This window comes from Crinia signifera, chromosome 12 (assembly GCF_055691185.1).
Source record: "Crinia signifera chromosome 12, ASM5569118v1, whole genome shotgun sequence".
NCBI classification, from domain to species: Eukaryota; Metazoa; Chordata; class Amphibia; order Anura; family Myobatrachidae; genus Crinia; species Crinia signifera.
The window spans coordinates 31,476,597-31,482,596 of NC_139228.1; positions in this window are offsets into that span (position 1 = coordinate 31,476,597).

Sequence of the window (6,000 nt, forward strand, 5' to 3'; positions counted from 1 at the left end):
TATGGCGCTATTTAACAAGTTTAGAAAAGCTTAGCTTATCTGAACTTCCTCTTTGGGGAAATGATGCCTGGAGAGGGATCATATGATCCCTATATGGAAAACTGGACCAATTCCCGTTGCTTAACACAGTTATTCTACATTGTGCTCTGGGTCTGAGCCCGTAAGTAAAGAAAATGTGTTGATTTCTTTCATATACCGGGGATAGGCTCTTATGGATGCTATGGCTGCACATTGATAAATGGCCCCGAAAATAGATTCAAAATCACTGCAAGATGTGAAGAAAAGAAGGGACTAAGTAAGAACCGGGACATCAAACTCTGTATTCCAGAGCTTGTAGTGTCCCATCCGGGGGTGTCTTGTCTTGGGGAATGCCTGTGATAGCTTTTACCAGGGACATGGGGAAGGAGAGCTTACAGCCTCCCCATATGCTCTGGACCAATTCAGTTTTTGCTACATGCGCGGACCATACAGGGAGGCGTTATTCTCTCCCTCCTCCCTCTATCCCTGGTGACAACTGTCACATGCAGCCCCCCCCCCCCCCCCCCCCGGACAGGACACCCCCCATTCCGGGGTCTTGTCCGGGTCCAGTTTTTACAGCACCGATATGCAGACCATGGGGGATGCAAGACGGATTGCAGCAGGGATCAGAAATTCCTGCTGCGGTCCCTCCCACATACATTCCAGTCATACTTAGGGGGGTATTCAAATGTTTACTTTTGGGCGTCATATTTATCACACCTTTCAAATTCACACATCTGACGTCTTTTGAAGTAATGGTTGGGTTTGCTATTCAAATGTTTTTTCTTTTCTTAATCTGCTGTAGCTGTCTTATTTATTCCCCTCTTTTAATCTCACGCCCATTTATTCCCCTCTTATAATCTCACGCCCATTTTATCCCTTTTTTTTTAAATCACGGATTGCATATATTTTATTTGCGTACCATTTTATTCTTTTTTTATTCCCTATTTTGTTCCACCTGTTTTACCCTGCCCTCTGCCCAGTCATATAAGTTTGTCTCCATTATAAGAGCGACCCTAACCCCGTTAAGCAGACGCCATTTAATTTGCACTGCCCTCGCCCAACTACACCCTCATGTGTCCTGCACTGTGATTCTGAAGGGTGCCAGACGGGGTCCCGACAGTTATTTACCCGACGTCGGGGTCCCGACTGTTAAAACACAGACAGACTGGTTCCCGGCGGCCACCGGCTATTCTCCCTCGTGGGGGTCCACGACCCCCATAAAGAGAGAATAGAATAGGTGGCGAGCCCAGCTAGCCTGTAAGGGGCTTTGTTGCGCTGGCCACGCTGTCTGAGTCTGGCTAGTCGAGATCACAATATCGCACTAATGACTGTCGGGATCCTGACTGTCGGAACCCTATACCACACCCGATTCTGAAAAGCAGATGTGCGAGCAGGCGGATGCCACATTCAGGGAGCTGCTGGGGAAGACGAAGAGCAGAGTATGTATGCTGCAGCTTGCCACCCACAGGAGAGAAGACGAGCCGCTGCGCTGTGCATGGACCTGGAGTCTGACACCCACAGGAGAGACGACGAGCTGCTGCGCTGTGCATGGAGCCTGCCGCCCACAGGAGAGAAGAGGAGCCGCTGCACTGTGCAGGGAGCCATCAACCGCTGACCCACCAGGGTGATCCGTCTGCCACACACACACACTTGGGAGACTTGTGTGTGAAGGAGTTGGGGGGGGTTGCCTGTATACAGTCATTAGGTCGACACTATTAAGTTTGACATACATTGCTTAACCACTGAAGGTCAACATGGAAAAAGTCGACACAAGCATTAGGTCGACATTGGGAAGTTCAATAGTTAAAGTGTCGACATGGGTTTTTCTGAGCCGACATGTGCCGGCAGGTGGTATTTCATTCCCTACCATCCACTAGAACGTGTAGGGAAAATATAATAGTGTTCTGAGCGCAGCAAGGCACCGAGCCCGAAGCATGGTGAGCACACGCAGGACACTTTTCCGGTGTCCATGTCGACTACTGTATGTCAACATTAGGGGGGAATAAAAAGTCAAAAGGTCAACCCTTTGACTGTCGACCTTCCCATTGTTGACCTAATGCATGTGTTGACCTTGACAACCTTAACCATGTTGACCTTTTCCAAGTGTCGACCTAAGCCCTGTTAAACTTCAGTGGTCGACCCAATGACCCATACGTGTTTTGCCGGTGTGCTTACACTCTATGTGGGAGGTGTGTCTATACTCTATGTGGGAGGTGTGTCTATACTCTATGTGGGAGGTGTGTCTATACTCGATTACACAGGTTCTCAAACTCGGTTCTCAGGACCAACACAGTGCACGTTGGTACTTGTTTTCTAGCACGGCGCCCAAGATTTTGATCTTATGGCATCTTATGCGATCGCATGCCATATAGCCGCATACGATGCATGCAATGCGATGTGATGCAATGCAATGCGATATGTTATTTAATTGTATAAGCACCCAAATGGGTGCTTTCAATGTTAAATGCACCCCCAACGCCACCCTCAGGATCAACGCCAACCCAAAGCGTGGCGAGCGCAGCGGTACGTGTCCTCCGACCTTTTCATACCCCCACTATCCACATTGGTGTGGAGTTGATTTTATATAGTGTGGCGAGTGCAGCGGGCCACCGAGCCCGAAGCGTGGTGAGCGGACGCGTATTACTTTACATGTATTCCGCGTCCCCTCGCGGGGCACGCTGCGCTCGCCACGCTTCGGGCTCAGTGGCACGCTGCACTCGCCACAATATCTACAATCAACTCCACGCAGACGTGGATAGTGGGGGTATGAAAAGGTCGGAGGACACGTACTGCCGCCCCTCGCTTGCTCGCTGCGCTCGCCACGCTTTGGGTTGGCATTGATACTGGGGGTGGCGTTGACAATGGGGGGCCATTTAACATTGTAAGGACCCATCAGGGTGGTTGTACAATAAAAAATCGTATACCATCGCATTGTATGGCATGTGATACAATATTTTATTGTTCAATATCGCATCGCATACCATATTTAGTCTTATGGTATACGATGCGATGGGCGCCGTGCTAGGAAACAAGTACCTGTACGTTTTTCAGGTCTCCTCACAGAGGGCCTTATTCTGATCGGTGCGGCCGGATCCGAATATGCGGCCAGGACCGTGCGTGCGAAACCCCGCCTTCCATACGGATCGCCAACTCCGTCCGTACGCGGTAAGAAGCTGGCCGAACGGACCGCACATGTATTTTTCACGGAATACGCCTCCTCCATCTCAGGGAACCTCCCCCATCATTCGATGGTCGCAGACCATCGAATGCAGGACCGAGTGGTCCACCAGCTCCCGCAACCTCAGACCACACGGACATTTTTCCGTGCAAAAGCAGGGATCTGGGCGGGCAGCTGACATCCGGTGATGTCATATGTCCGGCCCCTACACGTGCGTCACGGCTGCATTACCCTACGTATGCCCAGCGTTTGTATGGGAACGCCCATGAAACGCGGGGCGTATGCATATGGTAATGAGCCTAAATAGCCCTTCACGCCCCTCTCCACCCCCTGTTCAGAGTGTTCACATTTCATGCGGGATTTGGCCGTACGCCCCGCTCGCACATGCGCAGAGACGCCTCTGCACATGCGCAGACACAAAACATCGGCGGCACGAACGCACGCGGATATTACCGCACCAACCAGAATAAGGGCCAGAATCACAAGTGAAATAATTAGCTCCACCTGCGGATCTTTTAAAATGTGTCAGTGAGTAATGAGTGCACCTGTGCACCTGCCGGGGTAACCTGGGAAATGTGTCAGTGAGTAATGAGTGCACCTGTGCACCTGGCAGGTGATCTGGAAAATGTGAGCTGTGTGGGGTCCTGGAGACAGAGTTTGAGAACCCCTGCTCTTTTGCAAGTTTATCCTTAACCCCTTATAAAAAAAAAAGGAAATCTCATTAAATAAGTCATTCATTTTTTTTTTTTATAAAAATAAAATAACACTTTTATCACCACCTGACACCCAGGTGAATAAAATGATGAGAAATTGACCAAGTTTAGACGACTATTTAAAGACGTGAAACTTATCACCAAACAATTGAATACGAAGCCCATTGAAAGTGACTGTGAAGTCAAAGATGTTCAAAAAACTGTCAACTTTTAAAAGACGGGGAAGAATTGAATAGCAAACTAATATCACAACATATAAATGTTGGGGAAATAAGGGAGAATAGGCGTGAAAAAAAGAACAGACCAACATTTGAATACCCCCCTTAATATTTGCAGATACATATGCAAGCATTACCAGGCCAGTTTTGCTTGTAACTTATTACCGCTTCAAAAAGGGATGCGGTCATCTATTAGAATGAACTTAGGTCTACAGTCATTAGGTCTACCCCACTAGGTCGACTGGCAGGAAGGTCGACCTGACTTAAGGTCGACATGGGCCAAGGTCGACATGACTTAAGGTCGAATTTGCATAAAGGTCGACATGAGGAAGGTCGACTGGTCATAAGGTCGACATGGGTTTTTCACTGTTTTTTGAGCCGACATGTGCCGACAGGCGGTATTTCATGCCCTACCATCCACTAGGGCGTGGTGGGAGAATAAAATAGTGTGCCGAGCGCAGCGAGGCACCGTGCCCGAAGCATAGCGAGCGATGCGAGGGTCCAATTCTCATTGCCAACTGTGTCCATGTCGACTGTCTCGACATTCGGATAAAAAAACAGTGAAAAACCCATGTCGACCTTATGACCAGTCGACCTTCCTCATGTCGACCTTTATGCAAATTCGACCTTAAGTCATGTCGACCTTGGCCCATGTCGACCTTAAGTCAGGTCGACCTTCCTGCCAGTCGACCTAGTGGGGTAGACCTAATGCTTGTAGACCTAAATGCAGTCTGACGAATGATCCCATTCCTTCAAAAATACGGGGCAACTCACAGAAATTCTTATACATATTGCCCCCAATATTAATTGCCACTGTGTTGGCATTGCAGGATTATTCTGCATTATTTCTCCTATCTTTCATGTACTTTACAAAGGTTGTTCCTCACAAAGTGCCTTATTCTAGTTCACTCTTAGAGGCAAATTCCTTCTTAGCTGGACAAAACCATGTGCACTGCAGGTGGGGCAGATGTAACATGTGCAGAGAGAATTAGATTTGGGTGGGGTTTTTCTTCAAAGTGAGATCTATATTGCAGTGTAAAAATAAAGCAGTCAGTATTTTCCCTGCACAGAAACAAAATAACTCACCCAAAGCTAAATCTCTATGCACATGTTACATCTGCCCCCCTGCAGTGCACATGGTTTTGTCCAGCTAAGAAGGAATTTGCCTCAAAGAGTGAACTAGAATAAGGCCCAAAATGACTGAGCAATCATCAGTAGGAGAAGAGTTTCATGAAAATATCCTGCACAGAACCTGCCACCAAGTTAATAGTTGGCTGCTATTGGCCGACATAAAACTCCTTTCCCTGCAAATACCGCATTCCTCTACACCAAAGGCACACAACTAACATTATAGCAAATGTATTAATGCTTTACTGAATACAAGGAAAAATATCTAATATCAATCAATGGGCCTAATGCAGGCCTTAAGGTGCCCATACACGCTCCGATCTTGGCGGTGCGATCTGTGCTTTTGAGGTGCGTGCTCCCGCGGCATCTCATCGCACAGTACAAAAAGTATGCACATACTTTTTGTACTTGCTTTTCATCGCATCGCATTGCATGCACAAGGTATGCAATGCGATGGATGCTATTTTAGCCCAGAACGTACACCAGGATCGGAGCGTGTATGGGCACCTTTATCTCTAATGGGCAATTTTGCAAAGCCCTGGGACCAGATAGCTGCAACCAGCGGCGTAACTATAATTTGGGCGCCCCCCTGCCGATAATAAAGCACGACCCCAGCCGCCCATGCCCCCCCCCCGCATATTTACCTGTATTCGCTGCGCTGGCCCCGGCTCCCATCCTGGCTTCATTCTGATGCTATGAAACACGGACCATCACAAAATGGCCGCCCCCATACAGCAGACAG